Here is an 18464-nt window from a genome sequence, read left to right on the forward strand (position 1 = left end):
TCATCTGTATGAATTATAGTTTCAGATGTTTTAAAAACAACATGCCTGTGCTTGAGCAGTATCTTTTATAATTTATTTTCTGGTTCATGAGGTTCAAATGTGTGTAGCTGATGGACAAATTCCAATCACAGTTACTCTACAGGAGTTTAATAACACTAGATCTCATTTTAACAAATGCAGCTATCATGTAAACAGGCATATAAAATAAACTCAGCATTGGTCTGTTTGGTGCAGATCAGCCGCTGTAGCCCTCTCAGAAGGGAAGGGGAGTGTTATTTTGACTTCACTGCAGTGAAAGAGACAGATTTAGGAAAGGCAGAAGCACAGATTTACCACACAGGACTACAGCAGTGTGTAGGATCACAGAGCAGGCCAGAACACAGGGAATGTTGTTCCTTTTTTTCAAGCTAACCCAGAAAGACCAAGTTAGTTCTCAGAGTTTAGTACTCATCAGGATCTGAAGAAGGGCAGAATCACCACTGGAAAGGGCTGAAAGGCCTTAGAAATTGAAGGACAGAACAAGTAATTTATAAGAAAAGGGGCAAGAATGAGGTTCCACATGGGGTTTACACAAAGGTGGGATAATGGCAGGGATTACTTGCTGGGATGGATTGTGGCTATCTCTCAGCCTCTCTGCCCTCCCTTATCCTTTGTGCACTTTAAGTTTATTTATCCAAATTATCCAATCCAAAATTAGCAGATAGGAGCTAATTTGAGCAAAACCTAGTATATTTCTATACTGTCCATGTCTACAGTCTAAGCTCTGTGATAGCCTGGAACTGTACAGGTGCATGAGATGAGAAAGATTGTTATTCGGTGAAATATGAACATACATTTTTATGAAAATACATTACTTGGCTCTCAGGCACCTGAGTGAGAAAAATGGTACAGACACTGAAAGATAAAGAAGCTTTCATTGGATGTGTAATGCTGATGAGCTTAAAAGAAGTATTTCTGTATCTTTCCCAAAATCTTTAATATTTAATATGAAAGTACAATTACATGAATCATACTTTTAGTTAGAAACCCAGCATATGTCATCAGAAGTCTACAGTCAGGGTTGGTAAATAGAAAACAGTATTTTGGTTAAGTTATTTCATTGAAAATTCAAGCACAGCTATGTCATGACATTCATACTAGTATTCTGAAAACTCAAGAATATATAAAAAAATCAATTCAGCTGCAAATTTTAGTTAGATCAGAATCATGATAAAGGAAATAAAGTCACCTATTCTGTATAGTATTTATCAATTTAACCCCCATTTTATTTAGTGAAAATGTCTATACACAAGACATTAAATAGGTCTCCTCCAGTTTTCTGGAAGGGTTGAAGTTAGAACTGCATTTTGATTCAGTCATATTTGCCTCACTTCATCTCAACCCCAGCTGATTATGATACAGTGCTGATTATTAGTAGTATTTTGCAGTGAAAATCTCTAACTTAATTTTCAGAATATGTTTTTTTCGCGGTATCTGGAGTTTATTGTTATACAATGCACTGGGTAAAGCAGATGACTGCAACAGGCCTATGTGACTATGAAATGATGCTTCTGAGTGTTGCTCTTCATCAGAACCAAACTGAAAATCTGATGCAGAATACTGTGGCTTTTATTAAAGATATGTCTGTGCTGCAGTTAAACACAAGCCAGCTTGGATACTGAAAGCAGCCTAGCTCCTGTAGGTTGAAAGCTCAAACCATATCTGAAGATGCTCAAAGGCTAACTTAGAGATGGGATGTGCAAAAGTTCAGACAGCTGTAATTCAGCTGGTTACAGCAGTTTTTTTATGGAGGAGTATATTCCTTCTGTGTTAATATACACAGACACCCCTGTGTTTATGTGCCAGGGCAGCCAGTCATAACGCCCTTTATATTTAATTCTCTCTCCTTGCATGCAGTTATTTAACAATAAAAGTCACATGCTGCTCTGAAAGTCTGCAAGACAGCTATTTGTTTCCTACTCCATCACTCTCATGCATGACAGTGGTAGAGCTCCCCAGTTGTAAACTGAAGTTTTCTGGTTAGATGTTAGATGCAAACTAGGTGGCTTAGGGGAGAATTATGTTTTCTATGCTTGAAGAAAAACTGTGTTTTTCCTCATATTTAAGCAAATTTACTGCTCTTTGTGTAGTTTATGATGAATTACTGTTGAGTTTTGTTCAATCCCCCATGTTTGCCATTTCCCCTGTGGAACAGTGGGCCATTGAGAATTTTGTGGGCTCCAATTACAGACAATTTCCTATTACAATCACTTCAGCCTCAGAGAAGAGCAAAATTGTCTCTTGCTCTTATTTTTGTTATTTGAAAATAATGTCTGACCTTTACACTATTCTCTCACATGGGGGTCAGCAATTTGAAGTGTGGAAGTTCTTGTCAATCACCCACAGAATAACGTTTCTGTTTTATGAGAGTATGGTTTATGTTGTATCATAGATGTGACATAGATGCATGTGCAGTAAGTAGTTTGCTATTAAATTAATTATATCACCTAATTGTTGTTATCACTCAAGTATTCTTATTCTGAATGTTACGTTCTCACTAAAGATAGGGTTCCAAATGATTGGCATGAGCTAAAAATGCAAAACTACTTTTGACAGAGATGCTGTTAATCTTCTGCTTGTAGCTCCCCAGACATGGGAGCAGTTGGATTTAAAATGTGCAGCCATAAGGCTTCTGCACAAAAGTAAATATATTTTGGTATTTTAATCCTAGTCTATTTGTAACTTCTTACTGGTTAAATGAGAAGCTGCAGTATTCTGTTACTTTGTTAATGATACATTGAAATGTATTGCTACACTGGACATTTGCTGCTGGCTTATGGTGGCCCGGAACAGCACTGCTCATAGTACATTGAATGTATGGAATGCGACACACAAGAGCTAATCCTAACACAATATTCATTTTCTGCTCATTAGAAAGCATTTGTATGCCTTTATATTAAGGAAATTATTTAAACATGATTATTCCTTCTCTGGAGCTTAAATATTTGTGCAGTCAGAATTATTAAAGAGAAAAAGCCATGCTGACAGAGAAGTATGTATCACTTCAGTGCTTCTTTGTTATTGCAGTCCTATAAACCATCTACCTCGTGGTTGGCTGCTCTGCATCATGCTACAGAAACTAATTCTCCCTGACATTGGGCTGGATGGGTTTTACTCTGGGAAAAGTGAAGGTTGATTAGAAACTCACTCTTATTTCACATGACCTAAAGAAAAACAATTTTTACATAGCAATGAGTAAACGAGTTCTATCACCTATCAAAGGCTATAGTGTGAAATCATAGCAGGTAATAAATGTTTCCCCACAGTGAATTCCATGTGGATTCTGCAGCGATGATATCTGGAGAAGGAAGTAAAATGCTGAAGGCAACAGCATGAAAATGCATGCAGCTATGGCATAATTCTGATTTGTTTTGGAAGAACTATTAATTTCCTTGTTACAAAGCCAAGTAAGAGCAACCCTTTAAGACTCTTGAACCATGAAAGCCATTTCCTTAAGGCTTTTAAATTTGGGAACAGACTCATGAAATTTATAGCTTTGATGAGATATTCTTTGCCTGCAGTCAGAATGAGAGCCAGATCATTGGTTTCCCAGCATGACACCTATGTATTCTTGTGTGCACTAGATATCATTAGGCTCATAATAACACAGCTATCATCACATTAAAGTCTGAAAGGTTCAGTTTTGATGCTTGGTTTAAGTCTCATTTAAACCTATAGCATACTAAACAGCCGAATAAAAACAAAAGCTATACCATACCTATATTGTGCCTTTGCTCTGCACTTTAACCAAAAACACAGTCGTTTTATGCCTGATCAATTTTTTCTTTTTTTTTTTTTTTCTTGCCAAGTCATGTTGTTTTGAAAGAGCAGTGATGAACTAATAGTGTACCATGAATACAGTAACAGATAACGGTACAGTGAGACCGGTAAAAGACAGTTGGGAACACCATATACATATTGATCTAGTAACTGTAAGTTATAGTATATTTTGGGAAGTTTATGTACTATGTCTGCCATCTTATGGTAGAAGAGAAGTATATCAGAAGAAGCCAAGAACACGTCATTGCCTGTATTCTTTCAAGTAAAACCAGGCAGTCTGTAGCATACTAGCAAGGCACCAGCAATTAGAATCCAGGAATTACAGCTGAAAGTAATTAATGCCACCACTTTGTTACATACCTCTGCTAGCTTCTATTGAATAAATAAAGTATATTCCTTTCCAGCATAAAGTTACCACCAGGTTTTACAGTGGGTATCTTACCATTTGTACCAAGTTAAGTTTGCAGAGAGAAATACTAAGAGAAATCATTTTTTATACAGCCATGTGTCTGAACAGGTGGGCAGAGCCTGGGAGGAACATCCATGTTGTCATAACAGAATGCAAAGTGTGGAGAAGGACCAGTAAAGCAAGTTTAGTAACATATGGCTTATAGGCAAATTACTTATTACTGAAAAGTTTTTTTCCAGATCAGTGTCAGACCTTTCATTTCTATAGATGAAAGGTGATACCTGCTGGAGATGGTCTGCAATTTGGAGCTGTGACATAAGTTGAGTCAAAACCAGCCAGTTCCAGTAATCTGGGAAGAAAAAAATTACATAGAAAACTTCAGTTTTTAATAATCAGTAATTTGTTAAGGTTTTAAAGGCTATATGAGACAATATTCAGCAAGTGCTTAAAACCCTTGTGGAATAAGAAACACTAATTAGCTGCTGAGGAGATGAAATTTATAAAAGCTAGAAAATAACAGCAGCACAAGAAAGGCTTTGGAATGTATTTTGGTTTAATTCTTTAAATATAATTCCTTAGAATTTATTTTAAATATCATTGTTTCTATCACCCATATGTTAATTTTTTTGATTCGACACTAGACATTTTATTTTTAATATCTTGCTATGAAAGACATTAGAAAATAAGTTATTTTCTTAAATGCTTTCATAATCAGTTAAATTTTAACTGTCTTTATATTTCCAGATATCTAAATATCTTTCAAACATTGAATCAGCTGCAATGTTATGGGGTGTTTTGTTCCTGAAATTAAATGCAGTATTCATTCTTGATTATAAATGTCAAGCCAAGTGCTTAGATGGTGAATGCCTCTTTTGGCCCTTGTTTGTTCCTTAAAATTTTCCTACCCTTTTTTTAATCTAAGCATAGTGCAGATCATACATGGCATTGGTAAACACACCCTTTAACCTGCATTGTTCATGTTATGGAGTTGACTTCAATTGCTAACCTTAGCTTGCTTATCTGAATCATGGAATGTATTCTAAGACTTTTTCTTTTGCTGTGAAGCCACAGTATTGACTCACATTTTTAGGATTTGGAGTCAAAACAAAACTGAGCCTACCTTTTCTTCTTTGTGGATAAAACCCTTCAGAGACCAGCCAGGAGAACCGTCACTTTTCAGACATCTCAGTGTGATGGGACCCAGCTGGGTGAGGCTGCTGCCAGCAGTGGGATGGGAAAACAGAGGAAAGACTCCCATCCCCTAGACCTTTGCTTCCATTACAGATGCCAACAGCCTGGAAATACAGACTGAAACAGGGACATAGCTTGGATCATGTGTTTTAGCACATCCTTATGTGATGTTTTGTATTTTGGGGTACCTTTGTTAAGAGATAAAAGAGTAGAAGACTGTATTGCTGAATTTTTAAGATTTGTAGTAGGCCACACTGAAGCAAAAATGGCAGACCTAGTCTCAGCGAATGTCATCCTTCTTGGGTCCAAGAAGTTATGAAACTTCTTCTTACCAGCTCATCTTCCAGGAGAAATCTTGCAGACATTGCTCTGATCATCATTGCACACAAGAACACATGCACATTTATATTGCCTTTTAAAAGCTATGCAGATGTGAAGGAAGGACTGTTAGAATAATCTTGCATTTTTTCATGTTATCTTCAGCCAGTTTATCATAATGAGAGACAATTTCAGAGACAAACCAGATCAATTGAGTAACTTCAGCACCATTTATATGCAGACACTGTTGTCTTGCAAGTGGGTTCTGAGGAGTGGATGAGGCTTGTCTTCAGTCACCTTGCTGCTCACAGCTCCAGAAGCATCTTGCTGGGTGGTTGTGGACAGTAACTCTTCTTCCTGAGGACTGGCCGAGAGCAGTGTGCCATGGTGTGACTATCTGCCGGGTCTGCAACTTTGTCCTCCCAAAACACTGAATATGTGGGGGCCAGACCAGACTGGTTGGTATATTAGCTCAGTCCTTCAGCCAGAGTTTAGCCGATGTCAGAGCATGAACAAATGTGACTTGGCTATGTCGAGACAAGACTGAGATAATGATGATAAAGTTTGGGGTCATGAGCTCAGAAGTTGGCAGAAGTAACAGTAGTCTTTTAGACCGAACAAAGACATTTCCCTGGTTAGGAAGTTATAGCTTGTTTGATGTAGACATCAGGCCTGTTGTTTTTCCACTTTTTCTCAAGGCTGGAATTCTACGTGATGTTAGTCTCCAAAACTGGTTGGAGTCTCAAGTAAAGGTAGTGTCTCAATGAAGAAGGAAAAATAGACAAAGATCTCATTCTTGGCCCACTTGTTGGTCTCTGGTATAAATTTAAAAAGGAATTTATGACCAACAACCCTCCCTCCGCCCTGTAGTCTGGGATGTTTTTTCAAAGATTTCCTCTCACCTGGGCATGCTGAAGTGGCTGAAGTCACAAAGGCTCACTTGATTGAGGGTCACTTACCACAAGAAATGGTGGTAATTGCAGTTGTTTTCTGAAAGGATCTCAAGGTTGAATTAATTTCCTACCTTCTTACAGTCCAATATTTGTTAATCTTCAGAGAGAAGGCTGAAGATATAAACCTTATAACAATGAAAATAACTGGGTTTGTTTGAATTATTAATTACTAAGTAATTTTTCAATTGTAATGAAGCACTTTGTATTCTTGATTAAGCAGTTAGTCTTGGGTAGAAATTTTTAGATTATTTTAAAACTAAATATTACACACAAAGTGCCTAGGTGCTGACTTACATGCAAGTTCACAGCCTATTCCCTTTACTGCTTCGTTCACAATGAGTGACACCTTTTTATTATAGCTTTTTGCCATTTTTGGGGGGATTCTTTATGAGATACAGTAATACCTCATCATCCATCTGGAGCCCTGTTTTTTACGAACAGTAAAAATAAATGAGAATAAATCAGTCTCCATTCTATTATGTGTTGAAACATATGCACACAGTGAGGGTTTGGCTCTAGCTTATGTTGTTTTTTTTTTCTAGTGGTATGGTTAGATTTCTTTGTTTGGTGGAATTACCTTACAAAGCCTTAGAAATGTTCACAATTAGCAACAAAAGGTTTATGCAAAGGAAAATGCACAAGCCTAAGAGGATTGCACAAATCCTACAGGATTTTAATGAAGTGACCATTTACCTTAGATAAATGGTCAAGCCAAGACATGTAATTTTTAACTTTATGACCAGTTTTCAAGAGAACATGTATTTTTCTTGTATTCTTCTTTTGTTAGCTTCCACCAAGATAGTTGCATCTCTTTATTTTATGTCTCACCATAGATGAAACATCTGATAAATTCCAAAGGAAAAAAAAGGGTTATAGATAGAAAATAATGTTTTAAATCAGTGTTTTAATCTGTCAGGTATCATTGACTATAGTGTTTCCGTTGTGTATTCTTCCTCCAAAAGGATGGCTGCAGTCTTTTGCTCTGTATGGGTCTGCCTGTCTCACTTTGCAGACAGAAATGCTGTGCATCTGTTCCATAGAAACTGCTGGCTACAGAGCCCTTTTAGTAGCTGTCACTGTTATGTGTGTCTGTAGAAGTTCCTGCATTTCAATCTTTCATTACTTCTTTGTTAGCCAAAAGCTCTGTTAGAAATACAGTCATCCCAAAGTATGAATCTGCTGTGTTACTGTTTTAGGGTACATCCTGTGTAGTCTCCTTTTAAACAAAGTTGTGTTCAGCTTTTGATGATAATTCACTAAAGGTTTCATCCATGATGAGTATAACATCTTAATAAAGCCTAAAAGTTTAGTATTTATGAAAGAAAAGCAGTGTGGTATAATGTGGTGATTCTACAGTGAAGCAGTAACCTCCGTAGCTCTGATTCAGCAGCAGCTTCTTGATTTTGTTCCCTTGGGTCAGGTCAATTGAGACTAAAAGCATGCAAATGTCTCATATGGAGGGCTGTTGAAGACAGAAATGACACTTATATACAAGTCTTTGCTATCTGGCTTATCTTTGAAGCACTATTGATTACTTCATGAGGAGGAGGCTGTATATTTTTTCCCTTCTGCCAAGGCAAGGTGAGTTATGTGGGCACAGGTAATGGAAGCAGTGAATTTTGGGGAAAAGAGATCGATGGGTGAAGTACAACTGACACTGATGTCAAGACAGGTGCTGTGATAAAAAAGAGGAGAACAATCAAAGCCACCAAGAACTCATTCGAGTTAACCTATGCTCATATAGCAAGCAGAAGAGCCATTCATATGACAGATTATTATACAAGCTGTCTTGTTTAGCCTTACTAAATTATGCTACACCCATGTCTTGTGAAAAGAGCTGAATTTCTATGACATTGTAAGCACATCATCATGGCAGAAGGGTTCTAAGGAATTGTGGGTTATAGGTCTTCTCACAGGTCTAGCAAACCACTGCTTTATTGCAACATGCAGGGCAACAAACATAATTAGATGTCTATAGATCTAGTAAAAACATCATGTATAGTCATAAATTCTTTGTTCTATGACAACCTCTTATCTAGATCAGTGTTAGCGACATTGTTGTGCTCATGCTTCAAGAACCCAAATCTGCAAATACTTTTGTGAGTTGGATTCTGAAGCAGAGACAAACTTTGCTTTCATTTCCACTAAATTGGAAATGGTTTGCAATGCTACAGGTGTCTACACAGGTTTAAGATGGAATAATGAACTGTTGTCTCTGATCCACCGTAATATGTGTGCATGCATGGGCCTGCACACATAGAAACATAAATATGAGTGTATGTGACCATTTGCTTGATTTTTACTTGACTGTATGCCACAATAAATACTTGTTTGTTGTTAAACTATATTACAGAGTAATTGAATGCATCACAGGAGCTTGAATTTTAAATTCCACTTCAAAATAATTCTTGGTTTATATTTGTCATCATTGGATAATAGGAGCTTCTGGAAAAGTCTCTCCATTCTACTTTTGTAGGTATACTAATGTAGTCCTCTAATAGTGATAAAAACTATCATAGTTCATGACATCCTATCCAATGAGTATTCCCACTAAAAATATTTGAGAATATGGTCAAATTACATTTGTGTCATAAAATGAAGTTGTGCTATGATAGAACTCTAATCAAATTGCAATTATTTTCATTTGGCATAAAAACAAATGGCAAACTCTTGCTGTTTATCAACTTAACTTTACTAATTGAAGGAAATGGTCTGTATGTCCTTTACCGGATGTGCAAAGCCCATTTGTATTGCCAAATCAACTTTTTCAAGCTTGTTGGAAGGTAGAGTGTAATGGCTATTGTATAGCTGCAGAATGATTTTTCTGCATTTAAAGACTAGTGCTTTTATTTCTTTTCTTTTGTAAAACCTAATTTGATCTGTTGATTCAACTTCTATTTATAGCAAAGCGAGTAAGAAACCTGAAAACAATTTTTTTTTGTATGCTAGTTATTGACAGTAAGCAAAAAGGTGCATATGACTAAGGGCAGAATATACTGGCTTTCTGGGATATTTACGTATTTTTATTACGTGTGTCTGTAGGCACTAAATAGTATAAGACCAGTGTAATGAGAAATGACATAAAGTTGTTTGCCACATATAATAAATGTCCAGTTTATTTAGAAGATTAATTGACAGTGAGAGAGACATAAATGGGAGAACTTTGCTTAGGATGTTGAGGAAACTGTGTTTCTTAATACAATTCTGATTTATTTTAAAGTTCTCATCTGAAAAATTACTTGCAGCTTCTATTTTTATGTCACACATTTCTTAATTGTGCCAGTCAGTACACAAAAGAATTTTTATTCCCATGTGAGAGAATTCAGCAGAGACTTATTTTAATAGCATCAAGTATTATAACAAAACATTTTTATTTCCATACAGCCACTATTTATCCCAGCAGGAAAGCTCTTATTTCTGAATTCCCCATGGAACTAGCTCTTGTACTTGCTAATTACTAGGCTGCTTCCCTGAAGTGTATGTTCACTAAGGTTTAGGTTTCTGGTAGAGAGCTTGACTGTCAAGGAAAGCTCAAATAAAGGACATTTTCCATTAAAAAAAATGGTAAATTACATTCCAGATTCTCATAATGCCTGCTGCCCTGTAAATATGTATACATGTACACAGATGAAATTGCACCTGAAATTGCAATAGAAATGACACAGTCATTGAAATGCATATAACTTAGACACTGTGAAAGACGTCTTCCTTGGAAGAGTCTTAATACATTCTCTTTATAGGCCTGATTTTTCATGCAGCACTTTGCATCCCTATTTAATCACCAAAATAAAAATTCCAAGTCCGGTAAGTTGCCATGTGTCACTAAGTCCAGTGAGTCCAGAAATATGGTGTAGTCAAGCAAAACACTGCTGAGAATGAATTTAATTAACATGATAGAGGTCCAGGGCTCATGGTCCTCACTTTTTAATTGCTGGGAGGAACAAAACAGAATGGGTTTTACAGTATGTTCACAGGTGGGTTAGGATATTTCTCTTAGAAATTTCAGAATTAGAAATTGCCGCTGGTCTACATAATATGCCATTGGACATATGTGATATTCCTCACAATAACCTAATTAGCCAGAGGCAACAGCCCCTCTGCTCTTCTCCAAGTGCAACCGAAGTCCTGCATGGAGCACAGCTCTGGCCCAGGGTATTTCTGAAGCATTTACTATTTTAGTTGCATCCTGTCATGTTCCCATATATGACCTATGATCCCATACAAGGATTTGACAAGGAGAGTGTCTCCTGGCAACACTACTTCAAGAAATTCCAATTAGTTTCTTCTTTCACACATCAGGAGGTTCTTTTTTGTTTTCTTCATCAATTGGAGATGCAATTGAATGCTGCAACCTCTCTACCTTTTAGATTTGGTCACTAAGATACTTTCCTCTGACAAAGTTACACTATGTGTTTCCCGTAATTTTTCAGTACTTAGTTTGGCCTGAAGCCTTGTTTGCCTTAATAAGAGAGATTTTGTCATTTGGGTTATTCTATATTGTAAATGGAATGGCCAGTAGACAATTAGGGAGTTTCTGTGGGCAGGCTACATCTGAGTGCTAGTCAATATCAGCTTTCAGGAGGTGACACCTAGACTCTTTGAAAATGACATGATGAAACATGCCAGACCTGTACCGTAAAGAAAGGTGCTTTTGATGAAGAGTTTTATTCACCTGTTGTAGCATCAGACCTCTAACTGTATTTTCTTTAAGGTTGGAAAGACCAGTTGATCTGCCCTTACTGACTGATAATAGGAGAAATGTGATGAGATTTGTACATGAAATACTGCCACATTAAATAACAGTATATTGTGTTTGAATGATTATGAGAATCATCCTGGTAGGTAAAAAATTATATATATTTTCTGTCCATTGTTTAATCTTGGCAATAAATTATTCCTTATAGAAAAATAAATAGAATTTTACTACTTTTTCCTCCTATCACTAGAACATTGCCATCACCTTTTTGCATGTTTCACTGATCTTTAAACAACACATACTATTAATGAGTTTAAGGGTTATTTTGAAGGAGAATTTTTTGTACATACCGCCTATCTTTTTTTTAGCATTTGTTTTCTTCTTTGAAGGCTTGTCTTACTGTGCCTTTTTTTTTCCTTTCAGCTCTTTCAATACTAATGTGATCAAAAAGATGGTTAATGTGCAATTTCAGGAACAGCTAGAGAAATATTTTTCTTGGGCTCTGGTCATCTTGTATATAGACTACTGAATCATGAAGCTATTTCTTGATGTTTGGTGAGCATGAGCATCTTTCAGTGTAGCAAATCTTTCCTCTGCTTCTGACATTGCACTGACCCATGGTGAAGTTTTGTATTCAGCCTTTGTAATTTTGAATGGGTTTGCCTGGTACTGTTTAAACTTGCTTATGTCTTGGTCGTTGCAGTGTTTCATACTGGCTTTGAAGAACTGATGGTTATGTATAAAATAGATATATAGGCTTTAATAAATTACTATAGTAGGCTTTGCTTTCATCCTCAGTTATTTCCAGGACTTCCCAGAGTTCCTGGGTTTGGTCTTAATTTCCTTTATTCTTAGGAGCCTTCACTGGGTCACATCCGATTCACAATACAAAACACTGTACCATGTGCTGATGGTTGTATGTAGGTATGGATTGGTTCCTTTTCTTCCCCCAGGGAATAAGTTGTAAGACATTCATTCATAGGCATTTTTAGGCATGCTGTTCACTCAATTTGTTTCACTTGGCATCTTTTTTCATCCAGCTCCTTGGTATGATTATAGGTACAGATAAATTCAATTCCTTCCCTCATGTATACAAAAAATTGTTCTATTATTCCACAGACTATCACCCCAGACACTGTGAGTGTTTAAACATGTGGCTCATCTTACTTATATGAATTTAACATATTAGATTTCATTTTATAATTGAACCCCTGAAGTGGCTCCTGGCGCCATGACTCAGACCCGGAGGAAATGTATTTAGGTGACGTTTGGAGAGCTTTACCATTTGCAGGCTCCAAACCCTTGGGGGATTTAAATGCTAAGGTTAAATAGGCAGCTAGTTAACTTAATTGCATTTAAAAAAATTAAATTAGTTTTTACAGGGCATTGATTTTGCACATCATCTGAATCGTCTGAGTCGTCCAATTTAACTGATCATTTGCACAGCCTTCCTAGGCTGAAGTTTTTTGAGATAACATACCTAGAGGTAAGGGGAGCTGTTTCCACACAGCAGTGAGACAAAGGGGTGAGGGATTACTGTGAGTGGCCCTGCCAAGATCTTTTCAACAGCATGAAAACCGCTGATAAACACTGTGGAAAAAACCTGAAGTCCCCAGTTCACCAAGGCCTGCCTGTCCAGATAGGCTTGAATGGCTGCCAGTGGGGTAATCAGATGTCACTTGGGTTTGCAGTACAGGAGACAATCTGTTCCGGCACCTCCTGAGCCTGAAAAAAGGGAATCAATCAATGGGAAGAGACTCCACACACAATGTCCCTTTCAAGTTACCAGGAAAACCATTTTTATGCCAAATTACTCTGGCATTAGGCTTGTGCCATTTACCTTATTGGAAAGCAATAGCTCCCTTTATCAGTCAGTACAGTACTCATTTTCATTCCCATCTTTGCGTTAAAGAAAGGGATATGATTTCTTTGAGAACAGCATTGAATTGGGCTTCATTCTTTGAGGTTGTGCAACTGTTGATAAATAATTCTATTTGTCGACGTTTAAATCACTGTTGTTTTCATGATAAGGGGAATTTAGATTTTCTTTAGAGTTGCCTGAAATTTTATGGCTTGCAGGTTCCATTCTACCCCTGGGGCACTGTCTGCCCCACTTAGAAAAATGCCAAATTAAATGAGAGCAAAATAAATTAATCTCAGTTTTGTGATGTCAAGTTTTATTGGTCCCTCAGAAACGCAGACATGCACATGCACACACACACACGCACGTGCACCATCAGTCTAAATAGTGGTTTTGGTCATTTGAAGAGCTACAAATGACTTGAATTTTTTAAAATGCACACTGTGGGACTCAGTAAGTTATTCTGTTCATCAGTGGATCTTACTTGTGACTAAGTTGTGACTTTGGGTCTAATAATACATCTTTTCTGCTCAGGTTTGGTTTAGTTGGTTTTCAGGACACTTAACTATATGAATTAATTTTCTCCAAAACTCACCTTTAAATCATGACCACTTTCTCTCAAGCTTTTTGAAAAAAAAAAAGTTGGATGCAGCAGAAGAGAAGGACTTTGAATAATCTATCCTACCAGTCAGTGAAAAGCTATTCCCAGGTTTAAGTTTTTGAAAGGATAGACTTTTGCTCACTGATAAATATGTACTTGGTATTAACCAAATATGGAAGCAACCAGGATGGCAGCCAGTGGTTTCTGAATACGGAAACATGCCACAGATAGAATTTATTGGCTCATTGCAGTTCTCTCTTATCTGTTCCCATTGCCCATCTTTCTAAAGAAATTTGTTGCTTTGGGTAGCATATTTACTAATCCAGAAAATTGCTATCAGGGCAGAAATGAATGGTATGTAGAAGAAAGGAAAGCTTAATTTAGATTTAGAATTAAGCCTTTTATATCTTCTTGCAAAATATTTTTTTCTCTCTCAAAATGTGATCACTTTCGTGATATCTTCATATCTTGCCTCTCTTTTAATTATTGCACCTCTTTCAACTCAGCACTTCTCAAACGTGTCACAACTGTCCCCTATGCTACCTTTTCTGTGCATATTTTGTGTATCTTGCTGATTTAAGCCATAAATATTTCAAAAGCTGTAAGTTGAAATCAATGATGACATATGTGCAATTTTCATAATATATGAAGACAGTGGTATGAAATGGCCACTTGAAAATTCTGGGAAATTAATCACCATAATATTTATTACAGAACTGTCTCCTTTATCAACATAATTATTATTGTTATTGATATTACTATAGGCATCCTATTATTGTAGCTTTGTGCTATTTAAATGGGAGCCTGATTTGTATGTGAAGGCAAAGTTTCTACAGTTCTTTTTGCCAAGCATGTGAAATACTGAGATACATTTGTATTTGGCTGCACAGAGATGTTCCTCTGTCCTCCTCATCATTCTTTTTATCCACTAGCTGTACTTTTCATGTTGGACAGGGGCAGAAGAAACTTTCTGCAGCATTGACCTGAGGCTACCTTCTGCTGCCCTGGACATGAAGGCTAGGACTTCAACACCAAATAGCTGAACATAGTGACCACACTGCTCTCCAGTCTGTAGGAACAAGTGTGTATAGAATAGAAAACATATGCTCCTATTAGCTTCCAGTCCTGAAGTGTCTGAAACACATGGGTGACATACTGGAGATGGTGTCAGAAGACAGCCAGAGCAGTAATTGCACACTGTTTCTGGTTGCAGGCCTCTGATGTCATGCTCCTAACTCCAAATGCTGTCATGAATAATTGAATCTCACTTAGAGCTTTGTCTTCCCTCTGTCATCCTGTTTTAGGTGACTGAGTTTGGAACCTCTGGGTAAAAGGGTATTGTGGACATTTTAAAAATGCATATTCCTTAATTCCCCCAGCAGTTTGACTGTTTTTTTTCATTTGTTTGTTTTAAAATATGTTAAAAGTAAGCTGCCAGGGACTATAACAGAGTTCAGAATTGAATAGCCATTAATATTATGCCTCAGAGAGGCCTCATAGTTCTAGCGTGATTTCACAGTGCAGATACTGAGAGATGCCCATTGCCCAGGCCTAAATGGCTATTCTGCCACCAGCAGCTCAGTGGACTCTGTGTGCTCTGTCTTTCACCACCTTGTGCCTACCAAACATAGCTATACAAAGCTTTACTAGTTGTAGCTCTACTCAGCCGGATAACTGTAGTAATTATGATAATAATAGTTACATGGGTTTTATTGTTCTGTTTCAGGGGGAACCAGCCCAGTCGCCAGCCCTGCAGGTTTGGCTGGATTTCTTTCAGCATGCTTTTCATTGCCAGTAGTGAAGGCTGTGAACCTCTGGTTATGTCCAGTTCTGTTGCCTACAGGTTATATCTGAGAGATGTTCATGTAAAGCTAAAGGGGCTGTCCTCAGGACTGTGGCCATGAAGGTCAGAGATAGTATAAGTCTCAGGAGCACCAGGAAAGAATCTGAGTTTGACACTTACCGGAAATTAAGAAACTACTTAGACTTCATAACTAGAAATATTTATTATTGTATTGAAAGAATTACCATGGATATAAAACATCACACTTTTTGTAGGTCAGTTTTGGAAGTTTACATAGGACAAAGTATCTGATAAGGGAATTCTGACCCACATAAAGGTAAGTATTGACATTTTAGTGATTTTTTATGCATGTCAATGCATTCAGCTGTTAGCAGAGCTCACCAAACATGATTTTATTTTCATAAAACAGTGAGATTGGGTAATCTGTTGTACTTTCTCAGTTAGTTGTAATGAGAGACATTTGACTACATTATTGGAAAACTAATAGAATTATTGGATGCTGTATTGGAAAATTCATAATGATTTGAAGCTGCTGGCAACATTTAATGAGATTTCCTGTTTTGCTTTCATTCATTCAAGTATGTCCTTTAACATTCAGATTGGTAAAAGTTGAGATATTTTGGCATGAAAGAGTTTCTTAAATGCAAAATTCTTGTATAGAGGGGACTGTTCATATCCTAAACCTTATCTGAACCTGATTATAATAGAGAACATTTATTGGCTTTTTTTTTTGTCAGCTATGAAGTTTCTGTCATAATGATGAAAAAGCTAGATTTTTCCTGATATCAGACTGCACTTAAAGTGCAAATGTATTACAAAAGAAAAGAAGTAAGACTCTATTGGATGGTTTAAATACCCAGAAAATTTGTCTTGAGTAGAAAAATGGGCAAAATTCAACAAAACAAGACCCAAAAATACTCACTGTATGCACTCTTATTTTTAGATTCTAAATGCAGCTTGTCAATTTACAGCACTATAGGGCAGACTTCTAGACTGAATTTAAATATCATGTTAACCCAATAAAAATGTTTATCCTTCTCTATTAGAAAAATAACTTGTGAAGACTAAAAGTTGTCTGTAGTTTTAAGTAAGCTGTATCTTTTAATAGAACTTTGAAGCAATTATTTTTATGTTGTATAATATGACCCAAATATTGTATTTTTGTCAGCATGTCTAATAGGTTGCTCAATACCCTTGTTCTGTACAGGTCATTGAGCCCATTCATGTTCAATGATATACAGTATGAATGTTTATGGGTAGTTTGATACATATTTAATAGAAGGTGAAGGAAATGGCACAAGTTTATTTTTTGACCTTCTAGAAGTGCATTTCCAGCTGAAGTGAATTGCACTTCTAGCCTCATCAGTGGAAAAAGGAATTCTGGGGTAGAAAATGCTTAACTACTGCAGATAAACCTCTGAGAGCTGGCTAGTCGCTTCTGTGATTACCATTACAAAGCAAATTAAAGGAACATTTGTTTTAGATGACTTATTGTACAAAGTGAAAGGTCATCACCAGCGTTTTCCTCTCACTTCTGAGTTCTTGGATTAGTTTATGCTGCTTTGATGACCTCGTCTCTGCCCTCAGTTCAAAATGCTGTGAATAAGCAGTTCTGCTCAGGGCCCTTAGCTTGAGACTGTGTGAAAGAACTCTGAATACTTGATCTAAGTAATATGTATTAAATTTATGTCAGTGAACATTAAAAAAAAATTAAAGTGGACAATTTGTTTCTTAGAAAGTAATTATTTTAGGTGTGAAATCATGATGAGAATGATTATAAATGTGTAAAGTCTGTCCAGTCAATAAAAAGCATATTATATTGAAAAGATAAATATGAAAAGAACCCTGAAAGTCTAGCCTAAGATGAACATTAACTTTATTAATGCAGAATTAGTTATTTGTGGTCATTCCAGCCCATTTTATAATACCAAAGTGCACAAAATCAAATTAATGAGACCCAGGACAGGCTGTCCAGGCACAATCCCAGATAAATTTGGAGTCCCAGCACAGAGCTGATGGAAACTAGTGGTGGTTATCTGGAGAATGGAGATACTTGTGCTCTCTGACTTGTCACTGAACTGATGAGTGAAAAAAACTAATTGGAGCAGTTTGTTGGAGTGTGACTGGGAATTGAACAAACTGGGATAACTGTCCACCTCTCCATGGCAGTGCAGGGAGATCAGTCTGACCTTGTGCAATGAAAGGGAAGAGCAGTAGATGCTCCCTCAGTGTGCCTCCTCTCCAGCAGATCACCAGGCTGTGTCTTCTTACTTTGAAGATTGCTGGCAGAGGAGTGTGGCAAATGTTCAATGAAATATTAATAAGACATTTGTAGTCTTTCATATCAGTGTGTACACAGCAAAGGAGTTTTAAAACTCAGTAAAGGTACTGTGTCACATATTCTGAAAGACCACCAGGAGTGTTCATTTGGTGAAGTCTGGTAGAATAATATGATGGGAAGAAGCACAAAACATAAGTCTGTACGTGTCTTTTAACACAGTGTCTATGAGCAGAAGATCCTGAGAAAGAGAAATTTCTTTCCCACTTGGTACCGTGCTCCTGCCTAACACACAGTGGGTTGATGGATGACAGTAATGCTTATAACTTGCACGCAAGAAGGTAGGAAAGGGTACAGGCTGCAGCAGTGTACTGCAAATTAATAGCTGAAAAAGTCTGTGAAATGGGTTAACAGAGCAACTCAGTATATAAATGTTGACAGGCCTGAGAACTGGATTTTCTTCTTTTAGCTGAGACAGTCTGTATTGCATGTTCCTTCTAGAAAAACAACAGTCTAGAAAGGAAAGATTTTTAT

The sequence above is a fragment of the Apus apus genome, chromosome 2, assembly GCF_020740795.1.
Source record: "Apus apus isolate bApuApu2 chromosome 2, bApuApu2.pri.cur, whole genome shotgun sequence".
Classification (NCBI taxonomy): domain Eukaryota; kingdom Metazoa; phylum Chordata; class Aves; order Apodiformes; family Apodidae; genus Apus; species Apus apus.